Genomic DNA, 18,234 nt, shown 5'->3' on the forward strand with positions numbered 1-18,234 from the left:
ATGGAAACTCCTAAGAACTGCTTTATCAGATATGGATATTCATTATTATAAATAAAATAAAAACCTTGTTTTGTGATCACTCATTGATGTGCAGTGGACCCCCATTCAATGATGACAATATACTTAACACATAAGGGTAAGAAAAGTCTCTATGACTCATACAATGAAATTTTCCAGAGAGACCTGAGTAGCATGCAAGAAAGTCTAAGAGTGATTGGAGAGACACAAGAGGACCACTGGCTTTGGCTTTTATTGTGAATAGGCAGTGTTTCCACTGGCCATGGCTTGTGTGGCTTGAACTTACTAGCTTGTTCAAATGTGGGGCAAGAGAGAGAAAGTGATGGGTGGGCTTTAAAGCTGTTAGCAGTTTTCACACATTAAATTAGCAGTATTAATGGAAAAGGAAAATTCTCACTGGCAAAAAGGCATTAGTTGTATATAAAATTTCTGAATTAAATATCCAAATGCAAATAAATCACAGTGATTGATAAGATGTCTATGTAAAAGCTACTAAAAATGAAGCACTGTTATTAATATATATTCTAGTTTGATTGAAACAGTTCACTGAGAAAAGCAAATGTACTATTACAATTCATGCTCAGTTTATTTTTGGCTTTCTTTGACTTTTTGACTACTATCATCTTACTATGTGTTCCTATAACAAGAAATCATTAATGGGATAACCTACTCCCAATTTTATGATTTTAATTGTTGATATATTTTGATATTTTTAGTAAAAGATAGACCTACATAAAATATTACATATGAAAGGATCATTATAATAAATAAATATACTTTCTATACAATATCCATAAATAAAAAGGGTAAATTTCAGGCAAAGAGTCCCTTTATTTAGTATTCAGAAAATTCATTTATGTGGATCTTATATTGCAAACAAATTCTGAGCAATTTTATCTTAATCACGCTCTCCACTGAAAAATAAAGTTCTACTATTTAATATTTCTTAGATATTTTAATTTAGTGATAATTGAATAATAAGCTGTACAAAAATTCTTAAACAGTTGCTATGCTACTATACTTTTCATATTTTGTTAGAAAATTACTTCGCTTTTTAATGACAAACTTGTAGTAAAGTTTAAAACCATAAACATTTTATGTTTGTATATGAATGCAAGCAGTTGGAAGAGAAATACTTTTATATTTTTGTTAAAAAATTCATTAGACTTTTTTTTTGGCCATGCCAATCACATGCGGAAGTTCCAGGCCAGGGATCAAACCCAAGCCACAGCAGTGACAACACTAAATCCTTATCCGCTAGTTCACTAGGAGAATTTTCATTAGGGTTTTTAATGTCTTAAATGTGTAGGAAAAGTTTAGAACCACAAGCTCTTTATGTTCATATGTTAATGCAAATAATTGGAAGATAAATACTTATCACTTAACCCTATATTTTACACTGTATATTTTTACACAAGAAAACTTTATGTTTACTTTAATCATTTCCTCTCTAATCTCAAAAAAAAAAAAATTGGTCCATTTGAAGTGAAGCTAATGCATTTGGAGTATTCAAACACAGAATTGAGGTAAAAGACTTAACCTTAAAAGGAATAAATTTGGCTGTGTTTTATCTAAAGTAGAATATACTGCAATAACAAATAGACCTAAATAGTATAGGCACTAAATGCGGTAAAGTACATTTCCACTCAATTAATATTCCTAGTACAGGACAGCAAGTGGGCTTTCTCCTACTGGAGGTTCAGTTCCTGAGGCTCTTTCCATTTTATGGTTCTGTCTCCACTGATTACCTTGTTTTCAGGTTCGTCTACGCAGAGAAAGGAAGAGAAGACTTAGAGGAGGTATAGCTTCTTTAAGGCATCGGACTGGATATCTCATACAAGATGAAGCCATTCTCTTGACTAGGACTTTGCAGCAATGTCAAACACAACAGTAAGTGAGACTGTGCCCCCCCAAAAGAGGAACATATAGACTACATTGAATAGGTGTTAGTATACACTACAGACTGCTAATCACTAGGCAGGTAAGACCAATGGCCCCTTCCCAAGGTGGAGTCCAGATCAGCAGCAGGACTAAACTACATGTTCCTTAAATTTGTAATTATGATGTCTGAAATGTGAAATTTTAGGTAGAATTACCACAAAAATCATACCATACAGGGATGAGAAGTACAGTGCATCTTTTTTTTTTTTTTTTTTTTTGGTTTTTTTTGCTTTTTTTTTTTTAGGACCACATCCTTGGCATATGTAGGTTCCCAGGCTAGGGGTCTAATCAGAGCTACAGCTGCTGGCCTATGCCACAGCTGCAGCAATGCCAGATCTGAGCCATGTCTGCAACCTACACCAGAGCTCATGGCAATGCCAGATCCTTAACCCACTGAGCGAGGCCAGGGATTGAACCCCCAACCTCATGGTTCCTAGTCGGATTCGTTTCCACTGTGCCGCTAAGGGAACTCTGAGAAGTACAGTGTCTTAATAATAGGATAGCCAGGTATAACTTGGGGGATTGGAATTAATTGTATTTTATTAATATTTATATACACTATTTTATGCAACTAATATTATAAAGAGGTTTGTCTCAGGCATAGTTGATATATTTTTTAAAAGACTAAGATGTTAAGTTTTTCACTGTTTTCTATTATTTTTCTCAGTTTTTATTTATGTTGGAAAATTATGTGATAAAAATATATTGCTGTTCTATTTAGCTAGTGAAAATTTATACAGAAAAACTAATATACTTCTAAAATCTAGTAATATACAGTAACAAGCCAATTTTTATTTTGAAGTTAATCCTCACATTAAATGATTAGACCGGGCACTGCAACTCTAATTTCCCATGCGTGTGCATTAAACTGCCATTTGTTACATCTGTTTGCATTAGTCATTTTGACTCCTAATACATGGTAAAATCAAGAATAACTACATATAAGCCGGAAAGTGTGGTGGGAAGGTGTGATAAATCATTACATTATTTTTTATTGGTCCATCTGGATGGCAATTGTCTTGATTTGTGTTTCATTTTTAAGGTGTTGAAATAACTATACAATAATCTTCTCAAGAGATTAAGCTCGTGGTGAGAAATCATTTTAAAAATATTAACGCAATTTCAAAATTATTTCCATATTTCAAAAATGTAAAATCGAATAACATTCTTGGCCTTAAAAGAATTCATTGTTGACATAAAATGTGGGGGAAAAAGTTAAGATATAATACTCTGGTTTATTGAAGTAACCGATAATTTTCAAGCAAGGATTTTTTGCCTTGTGGCATAATCAGTCACACATCTAGAAACTATCCTGTAGCTGATAGAATTAAACAAATGGCTGGCTGTTACAGCCTTTGGTTTAGAACAGCATAATCTATAAATCAGCATTAACTAAAGCTCTAGTAACAATTTTACTTACTAGTATTCATTAAGCAGTTTGGTTTTGTGATAGAGATAGGATAAGTCAATCAATATCTGTTTTAGACTTTTGTAAAGAATGAGCAGAGCCAGGGATTAAGTTGGGGACTTGGAAATATACAATATTTACCTTGTTCTGCAGTCACTATTGAGGCTTAGTGTGACTCTGGGCAATGGTAATGTGAACAGAATTGTGAATGCAAAGTCCAAGAGTTCCCGTTAAATGAAAGAGTGCGACTTTGTCCTCCTACTTCCTATTGCTATTTGGAATGTAGACAAGGGAATCAGGAGGGGAACCTAGTACTTGTCACCTGGTGCCTTGAAGTGACTGGGAATGGAGGTTACACGTGGTGGAGGAACCACTTTATACCATCTTATATGAGAGAGAGTTAATTTTCCTAAATCACTTAAGTCTCTCATTAGCAGCTAGGATAAGTCCTGATAACATATCTTGATAAGGCAGAGCTTTTAGACTCATCAATATAGTGGTACCAATCATTTAATTATATATGACTCGATCATTAAAATACTGTGTGAAGCCTGTTATGAACAATTATTGAAAGTGGGGGAAAGGGAGGAGGTTGGGGAAGGGGAGAGGGATGGAGGAAAGGAAAATACACATAAATAGATGACTCCTTTATTACTCTTGATAATCTTTGAATTAATTGCAAAATTTTTGAAGAATTAAGCTAAATATTGTATTACTTAATTACACACTAGGACCCAAACAGACAGCAGTATTTTAACTGAAAGGAAATTGTGATTCCTTCCAAGACTTTAACAAAATACATTGGTTTCCTTTCATCTGTCATGAGTCTGAGCCTACAATTCATATTGCTAAACACTTTTCCTTAGAGCAGAAGGAGTGAAATGACAATGACTTTTTTTTAAAGTGTATTCTCAACTCTGGCCTTCTCGGATGTTGGTAATTACTAAACACACTTTGGAATCATAGTATATGCATAAGCAGCTTAATTTATAAAAGTTCATTTTAAGAAATAAAAATAGAGACTCACACATGCTCCATCCTTTTTTTTTTTTTTTTGGAAATTTAATGCCATGCCTTGTAAATTTTGAGGTCCAGTATGGTAATCACTGGTTTGCTTTGATATTTAAATAAGTCCTTTTTTTTTTCCTTCTTTTAATGGCTGCACATGCAGCACATGGACTAATCTAGGCCATGGGTTGAATCTAAACTGCAGCTGTGACCTACGCCACAGCTGCAGCAATGCTGGATGTTTTAACCTACTTTACCGCCTGGGATTGAACCAGCACCTCTTCACCCACTGTGCCACAGAGGGAACTCTGTTAAATGTGTAAACTTTCTAATGTTTAACTATTAAAATAATACATTCCTAAGGAAACAAGAGATCAAAGAAGGGATGAAAGAGAACACTCAGCTTTTAAGTTTAAAAATATGAAGAAAGAGTCTAGAAGAATAGCTGTAGAATATCTAAGGAGGAGACATGGTGACTATGGTGGATATGAGTTTTCCAATTTAAAGAATTATTATTCTGTTATGGTCCAGGAATAATTTATCAGGTCTAGAAAGGCAAAGGCATAGACACAAATACATATTTACACATGTACAAGTATGTTTGCATTCCTAGTATTACAGAGTTTTAGAAGAACTGACAACAAGCATATATAAGATCAAATATTGTCAAAATATGCGTAAGAATTATGACACAGAACAGAAGACTAATGTTTAGTGTAAAAAGTAAATAATGGTTTGAAGAATAACTACATATTCTATCTCTACTTTTTACTGATTATAAATGAATTATTAATTTATAACATTATTTGATAAAATACCAGTATATTAATATTTTAAATATAACAACATAAATTCTTGCCTCTTTTTGCCAGTCACTGCCAGATTCGGGGAACCTGCTTTCATCTGACAAATACTAGATAATATCATAAATCTAAGAATCTAAAAAAACAAACAAAACTTGATGAACTTGGGGTAGATACAAGAAAAACCCCATTATCAAAGAATATTTACAAGAGTTCCTGTCATGGCTCTGTGGAAATAAGCCCAACTACTATTCATAAGGATACAGGTTCAACCCCTGTGGGTGAAGGATCCAGTGCTGCTGTGGCTGTGGCATAGGCCAGCAAGCTATAGCTCTGATTTCACCCCTAGCCTGGGAAGCTCCATATGCCATAGGTACGGCCCTAAAAAAAAAATAAAAAAATAAAAATAAAGAATATTTGCATATTTATGGAATGTGTCAAAAAACAACAGCAAATAGATAAGTAGGAAATAACAAAAATCCAGATGAACTACAGTCATCCATTATAGAATGGAGGAAGAATCAGCTTTTCTAATTATAAAATTATCTAATAGAAGAATTTAATGAAATTTTCAAGATTTTCTTAACTAAATCCCTCTAGACTTCTCATCTGTTTACTGTGTATTTGTACTATATCTGAGGGTATCTATCCATCATCCTTTTTAGATGAGCACTGCAGAAGCTTTTCAGAAGATATTCGTCAATAACTTTTTGTGCCTTGTTTTCTCATACAAAAAAATACATAATAATACACAATTCAAAAGTCTGTTGTGAAGATAAACAATTGAGATGATGTTTACTAAGGTAACACTAGAATGTGTCACCACACAAAAGGGACTCAGTTATTAACAGATTTCCTGTTCCTCCCTTGGTATGAAAAACATATTTAGTTTAGATTTACATCAAGACAAAGTATTCTGATAAGGTGTCTTACAATTGGTGCTACTATACAACTTTTGAATGCTAAGGTTTATATTTTTATATATAAGAAACAATTGAACATAAATAACAAAAGCTCTGAATTCAGACAATGTAGGTTCAAGACTGGGCTTGATCATAGGCTGACATTTTGATGTTGAAATAAATATTACTTGGTTTCTCCGACAAACTCATTTTCTAATCTAAAATTTGGAATAATGATAATTTCACTAATGTATTATTAAGAATTAAATAATATGGTATCTGATAAGGAGTTAGAGTAAGAATATAGATAGGATTAGTTAATATTAATAGTAATATTTAGTAATAGTAATTAGTGTTATTAATCAGTATTAGTAGTAATAATTATAGCAAAATATAATCTAATGAAAGAGGGACAATAAAGATAATCATCATGGTAATCACTTAAGAACTAATGGATGTAGGTGGAAGGAATAATAAAATAATAATTATTAATCATTAATATTATTAACTATAATTATTAATCAACATTAATATTTATGATGATGATGAAGATGAATTATATTGCTAATGGAGATATTCCATTCTAGAATATCTCCTGCCTGAAAATAGGAACAGAGACTAGTTTCTTTAGAATCACAGGACCACGAATTATAAATTGTTTTTTTTTTTTTTTTAAGTCTGAAAGTTTCCTGGATTGTCAACTGTTGCAGATGACACACAGCCAGCATGGGGGTTACTGATTTGAGAAGTCTCCCCTGATGTACTGAGGACAGAGACGACTATGCTGCCCTTTGTAGGGTCCTACAGTGGAAGTTGTCACAGAGGAGAGAGATCGAGTTCAACTCCCCTACTACAAATCCCCACAGCAATATTCTGCTCGAATAAAGTCTGAGTTATACTCTTTAACAAATATCAGAATATTTTTTCGTTAACAAGGTTGATAGCCACAAAGACAGCAATAAATGAGAATGAGTTTAAGAAAGTTCTTTTAACCAGAATATTTGTAATAAAATATCTCCCATTGAAACACCTTATTTCAATAAACCACCTTTTCAGACATGTGCAAATAACACCTTAGCAAACTCGATTTCCTTTGGGGAGGAAAAAAAAGGAATTTTGAAGATGAAAATATGTGATGTTTCCATGATTTAAAAATGTTCAATATATCTAAGAATTCAGGTTGAGAAGTGGATAATTTGGTCAGGTATTTTTTGCTTCTTGTTGAAACTTTTAACATAGAATGACCAGTCTAGATAAACAAAATGGAACAGTCTTAATTAAACTTAGAAGTTAATTAAGGACTTAATTAAACTTAAAAGTTTCTGCACAGCAAAGGAAACCCTAAACAAAACAAAAAGACAACCCACAGAATGGGAGAAAATACTTGCAAATGAAGTGACTGACGAGGAAGTAATCCCCAAAATTTATAAACACCTTCTGCAGCTCAATACCAAAAAAACAAAAAACCCCATCAAAAAATGGGCAAAAAACCTAAATGGAAATAGACAATTCCCCAAAGAAGACATACAGATGGCCAAGAAACACATGAAAAGATGTTCAACATCACTAATTATTAGAGAAATGCAAATCAAAACCCCTATGAGGTACCACATTACACCAGCCAGAATGACCATCATCAAAAAGTCTACAAATAATTAGTGCTGGAGAGGCTATGGAAAATTGGAGGGAATGTAAATTGGTGCAACCACTCTGCAAAACAGTATGGAGATTCCTCAGAAAACCAAAAACAGAATTACCATTTGATCTAGCAGTCCCACTCCTGGGCATCTATCCAGAGAATACCATGACTTGAAAAGACACATGTACTCCACTGTTCACTGCAGCACTATATACAATATCCAAGACATGGAAACAACCTAAATGTGCATTGACAGAGACGTGCATAAAGAAGATATGGTACATATACACAATGGAATATTACTCAGCCATTAAAAGGAAAGAAATAACCACATTTGCAGCAACATGGATGGACCTAGAAATTATCATGGTAAGTGAAGTCATTCAGACAGCAAGACACCAACATCATATCTATCACTTCATGTGAAATCTAAAAACAAGGACACAGTGAACTTCTTTGCAGAACAGATACTGACTCACAGACTTTTAAAAACTAGTGGTTTCCAAATGAACCCGTTTGGGGGGTGGGGAGATGCACTGGGGGTTTGGGATGGAAATGCTGTAAAATTTGGTTGTGATGATCATTGTCAACTATAAATGCAATAAAATGCATTGAGTAATAAAGTCTTACTTCAGCTCTGTTCGTGTATGCATTCCCTCCCTTAGATCAAATTTACTGGACTGAACAACTTTGTATCTTATTTTGATCCTTTTGGATCTAGCGAACTGTCTCAACACTAAGCATTATTACTTGCATATCCACCTACGAAAAATTTAGACCCCTCAAATACCAGAGAAGAAGCCAAAAGACATAGGTCGGTAGCAGAAGAGTGAAGCCAGAAGATAAAACACAGTGACAGAGAGAGACAAAAGTGAGAAAAAGAATTCTGAGAAATAGATTGAATGATGTAAAGTCAGATACAATTTCTGGGGGGGGGGAGATCATGGAAGCACTGAATTTTACATGTATTATCATCATCACCACTTAGCGGTTTAGAGGGGAGAGAGGCAGTGACTATACAGTCTTGAAAACATAGCCAGAGTCACAGAGTCATGAGACCATAGCCTTGCCCTTCAACCGTATGCCTCAGGACACTTTTTTAAAAAAATGTGGTTTTAGGACAATAGAGACAGCGCATTTGAAGCCCATTAACACTCTGGTCTTTGTATTTCCTTCCTTCCTGTCTTGTAGCCTGTAATTTGGGTGTTCAGTCTTTCCCCCTCACCAAATACGTGCACTGAATGAAACTGTCCTGGGTCTTGGATTAGGCATTTGCTGCTGGAAATTCAGGGCTGCTGAGTCAAGTTTACTATGTGCTTCCATGTGGGAGGGGAATGAGAACTTGAAGCCAGAGGCTAAGATGTCAAAAGGTCCTTCCCTCCTAAACTCCTGGAGGAGTCATGGTGATATCACAACTAGAAACAGGAATTAGTGATACAGAGAAATATGTTAAAAACACACCAGTATTTCTGACCATTGTAGGCTGACCATAAATGCAAAAACAGGTAGACATTTGCATAGATGTTCAAATATTCACCAGTGGATGGGGCAAATTTATGGATTTCTCAGAGACCTTTCTCCTCTGAGCTTCCTGGCATCAGTAAGATGACCATCTCCCTACAAATCATCCCTTCTTTCCTTCTGAGTCCTTTGATGACTTTCCAAGATCATGTGTCTTGTTTGTTTGTTGGGAAATCTCAACACTGATAGAAAAACTAGGGGTAGAATTGTTTAACGAATTAGAAAAGCTTCTATTCTCACCGTTAAGTGCAGGCTTTTTTAGGGCAGCCTTCTCTGCTTCGGGTTAGGAAGCTGCTCAAGCCAGTCTCTCACCTTTTGTCTTTTCATATAAGGTTCAAACACACACACATCTGTGTTTTCTAAGCTCCATGGACACCGTCAAACTTGCTAACCATTTATCTCCTGATGCCACCCTTGGATATGAGGTGGAGCTTATCTCTGCATCAAGGTGAGAGTAAGAAAGGTACATAGTATTTTGATAGCACTTTTGAAGAAATAATCATATCATGAAAGAAAGAAAGGAAGAACAGAGAGGGGGAAAAGGAGAGGGGAGGTAAACATAATTAAAGAAGACCTAAACATGGAGCCAGAATTGACCTGGTAATTTACAAGGTCCAGTGCACCATTGAGAACTGTCTAGATACTCATGTTGCAACAGAACAAAGGGTGGGGGAAAAAACGTAATTGTAATGTATACATGTAAGGATAACCTGACCCCCTTGCTGTACAGTGGGAAAATAAAAAAAAAAAAAGAAAAAAAAGAAAATACAGGGTCCCGTTTTCAAAATTTATTAGGAGTTGCAAGATGGCAACAGCAGTGAGACTGAATAGGTCACATGCCTATGTGCCAGTCTCGCCTGGAACAGCAGGAAAAAAATATTTAATAAATGATCTTAATGTAACTGAAAATCAGACATAAAAATAGCATTACAAATATATACTTATTTTATCTGCGAGTTATATTCTGATTTTAATTTAATTTGAATATAATTTATTTTAGAACAATTTTGGAGGGTGCCAAATTTCCCATTCCAGTGGTGTTCATAAAGAACTTCATATTTAGTTGTTTATAAGTTTTCTATGAATGGAATGCATATCTTAATATAATGGTTGTGATGTAATTAGCAAAGTTAAAGTTATTTAAAATGTTTTTTTACCATATATAATCCTCATGGTAATTTCTACATCTTCCTTGTGTCCTGGACACAGTATACTTTACTTCTGAACACTCTCTGTCAGAATTTTTGATTGTGAAAGGCATGTAGATCCAATAAAAGAAACTTAGGTAAATCTCTGAGGAAAAGTTTTATTACTGAGTGGAAATGTTATTTTTAATTCCTAACACTTTTTCTCAAAGTCTTACTGACTCAATTTAGAAAAATTACATTTTGCTGTGAATGTGGCAATTGCTTTCTATCTACACACACTATCTTTCTTCCCCTCTGAAGTTTTCCTCTTAATGAACCTGTTGATTCGGCTCTACTTGTTCTACTCTTTTTCAAGAAAACAAGTTGGGGCTTACTGGTTCTTTATTATGCCATCTCTATTAATATCTCACATCTCATATTTTTTATTCTTTTCCCTTTTCCTGAGAACAATCAGATCAATGGCCTATTTCACTGAATTGTGTTACACAGTACAAATTTAGTTGCCAGGCAGATCTGCCATACATCCCCCACTTCTCTTTTACTTTATTTCCATTTTTAACTGTACTCTCTCTTCCTATTATTCTATTTTGTTATCTGAACATTGTTTTTATAGCTATATACTCCTGTTTCACAGGGACCAATTGTTCTCACATTCTATGGCTGAAACTAAAGATTTGTGGAATTTTTTTCCTTATCGATCAATGAATTTGTTAGCTGTATGTTCTTCTTCTGTTTCTCTTCTTATTTCCGTCTTTCCTTCATTTGCCTTTATCTCTGGTCAGCGAGCTTATGTCTCCAATTTGATTTGTTTCCTTAGCTGGTGTCTTCTAATGTTCAATATGGGTCCACTTCAAAGATCTCCAATGACTTGTCTGAATGGATTGCCCTGCTCTGATTCTCCATATGGCTTTGGATTTAGCAGTACCAGTTGAGCCAGACAGCAGATTGTTGTCTCAAACTTCCTTTCATACTCCTGCTTTTCAGAAGCCTTTACCTAGTGTACTTCCTCACACACAAAAAAGATATTTGTGTCTCATAGTTTCGCTGTATTGTTATCAAGCAATTTGAATTGATGGAAAATATAAAAACATTTATAGCATGCTCTGCTGAAAGGTTTTACCTTTCTTTTCTCATTACAAACTGCTACTTTTCACGGAGACTTCAACTTCCATGATAGACATCAAAGATAACATGACTTCCTCCCAAATTCCTCACTTTGTCACCCTTGACCATCTTGGGAAGGACTAGGGTCTGATTTTCTGGTAAAGGACCTAAATCTGAGCAGAGAGATTGAGTAGGAAAGATGCGGCATGTCCTTCTCACTTTTCTCTGCTGCTTTTTAAATTTTTATTTATTTATTTTTTGTCTTTTTTTTTTTTTTTTAGGGCTACACCCATGGCATATGGAAATTCCCAGGCTAGGGGTTAAATAGGAGCTACATCCACTGGCCTATACCACAGCCACAGCAATGCCAGATGTGAGTGGCATCTAACCTACACCACAGCTCATGGCAATGCTGGATCCTTAACCCACTGGGTGACGACAGGGATTCAACCTGTGTCCTCATGGATGCTAGTCAGATTCACTTCCACTGAGCCACAACAGGAACTCCTTTTTTTGTTTTTTTTTGTTTTTTTGTTTTTTTTTTTTTTGAGTTGTGGCCTTACCATATGGCATTAGACAAAACATGGTATTTTTTATTTCCTTTATTTTGTATCACTTTGATTTTTGTTAATTATGTTTAATATTTGTTGAGAGCACTAGAATTTTCTCCTAGTTTATTTTAGTTTCTGGTATAATTTTGCTATTGTGTGCACATTTTTTTTCTGTCAACTTCAGTATTTTTAGGAGATAGTGGGATGTATTTGACTTAAAGTTCCTATATTAACTTCATTATAACTAGCTATCTCCCAGCTATAATACAAACAATTTTTATATAGGTGACATTTGTTCGAATAAACACACAGGAGCAGTCTCTATCATTTACACCCCCCCAGAGAAGCACAGTTGTAATGAGTCATTTGAACAAATTCAGTTGTTCTAGTGGCTACTATAGCAGGCATCACTGTTCCACTAAAAGTCTTTGATTATTTTCAAATATGGACATGACTTAATAACAGTAAACTTCTAGAAATATTACATTAGCAAAAGTCTGGTAGGTTGAGGAGTGGAAACAATACAGATGGAAAGTTCTCTTAGGCTCTATTGGTTTATCCAGATGATAAGGACCTGGACCAAGATAAGGGTTGTGATAAGCAAAAGGAGAAAGGGCATTAGGTATTCTTTAGAATTTTCTGATTCATTAAACATGGGAAATGGAAGAGATGTTCATAATAACAGGTTTTCTAAACATTTCTAAATATGTAGAATCAAACTATAAAATCCTATGTTAATCCGTATCTTATTGTTTAACCTTTAGTCACTATGTCTTAATTTAAGCTGCTATAACAGAGTACCACAGACTGTGTGGCTTATAAACAACAGAAATTCATTTCTTACGGTTCTGGAGACTAGATGTTCAAGTCAAGGGACCAGCATGGCTGGATTCTGGTGAGAGCCCTCTTCCAGCCGCAGACTGTAGACGTGCTGCTGTGTCCATGCATGGTGGAAACAGAAAGAAGGAAAAGCCTCTAATTAGGCCACTATTTCAAAGTCACTAACCCCATTCATGAAGGTTCTACCCTCATGACCTCATCTATCTTAACTACCCCCCAAAAGGTCCCACTTCTTAATATTATCACACTGGAGGGTAAGGTTTTAACATATGGATTTGGGGGAGGAGGGAGACAAATATTCCATCCTAATGCATTACTTTCATAGAAAAACAAACAAACAAACAAAACCAACTATTCACGAACATAACTCTAAAAGCATCTTTGGAAACTCATTAAATCACATCAAAAGAAAGAAAAATCTATGGTCTTACAAAATGCATAAATTGAATTATAGTTTCTCTTAATGATGGCTATATAATGTAATCATATCTAGAAGTACAGAGTATAACTGAATTCTGATAACAGATTCTTCATTAGTCCTAGAAAGCTAAAGAAAATTATTTTGAGCATTAAGTAATCATTGATTGAAAAAATGTATCAAGCAAAAGAACTTTTGCTCTTTATATTACTTAGGTAATAAAGTATAATTTTATTGCAAATTTTATTCTTATGTGTTTTAGAATCATGCTATAATTGGAATAAATACTTTTAATTTAAAATAGCAATACTAGTTATTTATAAGTCTTTTTTTTTTTTTTTTTTTTTAAGGGCCGCACCCATAGCATATAGAAGTTCCCAGGCTAGTGGTCAAAATGGAACTGTAGCCACTGGCCTACAACCACAGCCACAGCAACACAGGATCCAAGCTACATCTGAGACCTACACCACAGCTCATGGCAATGCCAGATCCTTCATCTACTGAGCAAGGCCAGTGTCAAGCCTCCATCCTCATAGATACCATTCAGATTTGTTTCTGCTAAGCCACGACAGGAACTCTACCTATAATTATTTTTAAAATTACTAAGTGTTATTACTTAATAAAATGTTGGTTGATAGACCCAGATTTTTAAATATAGCCTAACTTTTATCATGTCTGAAATAGAACTCGTGTTTCACAAAGCTGGAAGATGAATGAGACTGTGTGTGTGTGTGTGTGTGTGTGTGTGTGTGTGTGTGTGAGAGAGAGAGAGAGAGAGAGAGAGAGAGAGAGAGAGAGCGAGAGAGAGAGATGATTATTTACTTAAATTTCAATTCGAAGCCTAATGGTCTTTCCTAATCTGTAGGTATAGAAGTTATACTTCAAAAATATTCCCATCATAACCAGAGTCATGCTTAGTACAATATTCATGTGATTTAAAAACGGCTTAATTTGAGAACTATGTCTAGATACTCATGTCGCAACAGAAGAAAGGGTGGGGGAAAAAACTGTAACTGCAATGTATACATCTAAGGATGACCTGACCCCCTTGCTGTACAGTGGGAAAAGAAAAAAAAAAAAAAAAGAAAAATCTGCAACCAAGCAAAGGGTTCAAACTGTTGTCTGAATTGTGCCCCTTGGGGGTCAAGTCCCCCATAGCTATATTCAGAGCATCTCCCCTCCTGTTTGATCTTTATATGCAGATCTGTTAAAATAAAGAGTTCCATGGCTTACAAAAAAAAAAAAAAAAAAAAAAACGGCTTAATTAATAACACAATTTTTTCACACTATTCGGTGTGTTTGGGATATTTTTTTCCTGCTCCTAACTTTTCCATGGAGATAAGCTTCCCTTAGAGATTTATCCCTGACATTGCCACACCTCTCCCCTCACTTCCAGTGGGGGAGAAATAAACTGTTGGGTGAGTTTGGTAAGATGAACAAATAATTACTTTTCAAGCCCTTCTGATTTTCTTTGGGATTTGTCTTTGGCAAAACATTCTACAATTCCATACTCTAATTTTCATAGAATATGGTCACAAAAGTGGATCGGCCAATGACGGGGGTATAATTTTAATTTGAAGATATCCTTAGACCTAAGCCAAATGTTCCAAATATTATTATTATGATAAAGTACCCTTTTCATTTCTATTTGTTCTTTCAATGTATCATTCAGTTTCGAACTGGATGGAGGGGAAAGAAGGACGATATTATCTATTAAAAATCTCAAAGCTCCAACACATGGCATTTATTTTACAATGGAAAATTTGTTCTCTATTCCTACAACCCCTGCTACCCTAAGAATGTACAACCAACCAATCAGTATAGTCATATCAGAAAATAAAAGGAGGAGTGGCCATTACTGGCTCAGCAGAAACAATTCTGACTAGCATCCATGAGGACACAGGTTCGATCCCTGGCCTTGTTCAGTGGGTTAAGATCTGCCATTGCTTTGGCTGTGGCATAGGCCACCGGCTACAACACTGATTCGACCCCTAGCTTGGGAACTTCCATATGCTGCAGATGCATCCCTAAAAAAAGACAAAGAAAAAAAAAGCGAAGAAAAGGAGTAGTACTCTATTGGAAAAGGTGGCTATCAAAGGTGAACAGGTGTCTGTCACTTTGTAGTGTCCTACTTGGCATATATTATTTATGTTTTCTGATTATTATGTTCTGCAATTACTTTATTTATAAAACAATGGAGTTATACCAGATGATCTTAGGTTTATTTTTAATTTCTGCAGTTCTCTATAAATCTTAATGAGGTCCTTTCTTGAAAGAAGGAAGGAAGGAAGAAAAAACAAAAGCAATCTCCCTTGCAAACAAAAGTGAATAAATAAATATTTATAAAAATTTAAAAATGTATATTTTAAATAATGCCAATAAACTTCTTAATGTCCAGGCCAAGATAGGTTTTAAAAACTATAGTACTATATATATTTTATTCACCAATGTAAACTCACTTTTCAGAGCCTCTTGATGATATTCATCCTTGATCAGAACATTAGCAAAGTGAGATTACATTTCTAACAACTAAAAAGAGTATTCCAGAACCCAGTAAATGATCCTGAAAATAGCTTTACACCAATGACTTCTAATTGAAATTTAGGAGAGTAACCTTAATTTCACCACCTGTTCTTATTGGAAGTGAAAGCCTCATGAAAAGCACAAAGCTGTATACAGGGATTTACAAACACATGTTGTAGGTGGTCAAGCAAGATCTTAAAACAACAAACTTTCTAAATTGAAGCCGCAATTAAAAAACAATATATTAACACATATGACTACTTCCCTGAATAAGGAGAAATTATTTATGACAGTGTGATTTTATGCACACAGGTGTTTATAAGCTAATATTTTAGAGAGCCATTAAATATGACTTATAGCTCAACACAGCATATTGTATTTATTTTTCTATTGATACTGTCGATGAACATGAACTAGATACTACAATAATCTCAAGCCAAGTAAGCATTAAAAAAAATTCCACATTCAGATATTTTGTTACTTACTTAACTCTGTTCCAAACATACCAAAATGTAATTTTATTTGAATATTCAATTAAGGAATCCATTTAATATTTTTAGGATTTCTCTTTACATAGCAAAATACCCTAAGCAGGAAAGAGTTAGGATATACAAGAAAACCACATAATAAAAATAAATTTTAAAAATATAAAGAGCTTTAGGTACAAGACTGATAAATCATAGTCAATAAATTTCCCTAAAAGCTTTGGGGTGAAAATGGGCCCTTAATATGTCTAAGTTTCTTACAATATTTCCTTCATAACATCATCTTCATTTATCTGTTTGTCCCATTTCACGTCTTTCTAATTTGCATCAGACCTCATAACATACTTTCTCCTTTGACCTGCCTTTCAGGAAATGAACTACCTTATAGTTTATTGGAAACATGTATCCCCATCAGGAGCTATCCAAACATCCCTATGTTATCATCTAATCCCCTCCTGTTAAAGCAGGGAAAGATCTCTCCTGATGAAGGCATAAACTTCTAGTGCTTGAAATTAGATTCCTCCTGCCTTGTCACATATTTAACACTTTTCATCATTATTTTGTCTTGTGCACTTTAATTTCTCATTATGTACTATAATGTTACTACTAACAGATCTTCTAAAATTTTAAAACAAATAAACAACAGAAAAAAAAAAAAGACATACCTTAAAAACTCACTTCCTTTATTCTAGCTGTCCTATTTTGGGCTCTCCTCACACAAGAATTTGGAATTACCTAATTTTATGCCTGGACTTCATCTTCTGCCTTACAAATTCCTGAGTCATGTCTATTCATTCTTTGTAAAGTATCACTTAAGAAAGAATTTGTGTGAAAAGAAAGAATGATTTTAAAAAGGCACATTGGAATGTTAGAATGGAAGAAACACAAAAAGCAAAAACACAGGTAAATGAAAAAGGATTTCTTTCCTTTAACACTCTAAATTATGCTTGGCAGTGGAAGTAAAAGTAAAATGATGCAGTTCTAGATATATGGATTTAAAATATTTGGAACAATTATATTCTAAAAGAGGGGAGATACTAAACTGTTGGTAGAAATATAAACTGATACAACCACTATGGAGAAGAGTATGGAGGTTCCTCAAAAAAACTAAAAATAGAACTACAAGGTGATCCAGCAACCCACTCAAGGACATTTATCTGGAGAAAAACATAATTTGAAAAGATGCATGCACCTCACCGTTCATTGCAGCACTATTTGCAATAGCCAAGACATAGAAGAAACCTAAATGTCCATCAACAGAGGAATGGATAAAGAAGATGTGGTACACATATACAATGGAATATCACTCAGCATAAAAAAGAATGAAATAATGTCATTTGTAGCAACATAGATGGACAGAGTAATCATCATACCAAATGAAATGAGACAAGAAGAGAAAGACAGTTTTCATATAATATTGTTCATATGTGTTATCTGAAAGAAGGACACAAATCAATTTACTTTAAAATAAGAAACAGAATCACAAACTTAAGGTTACCAAAGGGGAAAGGTTGGGGCCTCTAGGATTGGCATATGTACCATATTTTATATGGAATATATGGTTAAAAAAACCCTGCTGTATAGCACAGGGAATTCCACTCAATACTCTATAATAGCCTATATGAGAAAAGACTCTGAAAAAGAATGGGTATGTGTAATATATAACTGAATCACTTTGCTGTACAGCAAAAATTAGCACAACATTGTAAATCAATTATACTGCCAAAATTTTTTTTTGTCTTTTGTCTTTTTAGGGCCACACCTGTGGCATGTGGAGGTTCCCAGGCTAAGGGGCCAACTGGAGCTATAGTTAATGGCCTACACAACAGCTACAGCAATAATGCAACAAATTTTTTAAAAAGACAAAAAAAGAAAGGACAATGAAGTGATATAAAATGAGAACATGTTTCTATACTATACTCACA

The 18,234-nt window shown here is 34.4% G+C and overlaps 1 long non-coding RNA gene across 1 annotated transcript in view; it reads left to right on the forward strand.

Annotated features, from left to right (window-relative positions):
• The window catches only part of LOC102164643 (uncharacterized), a 1,014,431-nt gene extending 1,006,885 nt beyond the window's left edge, over nt 1-7,546 (forward strand). The window contains exons 10-11 of the long non-coding RNA XR_014820092.1: nt 1,778-1,908; nt 6,758-7,546. This is a non-coding gene — a long non-coding RNA (uncharacterized LOC102164643). The remainder of the gene's footprint in view (nt 1-1,777; nt 1,909-6,757) is intronic.
• The last annotated feature ends 10,688 nt before the right edge of the window (nt 7,547-18,234 follow it).

Source organism: Sus scrofa, chromosome 11 (assembly GCF_054392235.1).
Source record: "Sus scrofa isolate SSC_HxYL_T2T_F1_AM1 chromosome 11, Sscrofa_HxYL_maternal_Yorkshire_Landrace_v2.0, whole genome shotgun sequence".
NCBI lineage: Eukaryota > Metazoa > Chordata > Mammalia > Artiodactyla > Suidae > Sus > Sus scrofa.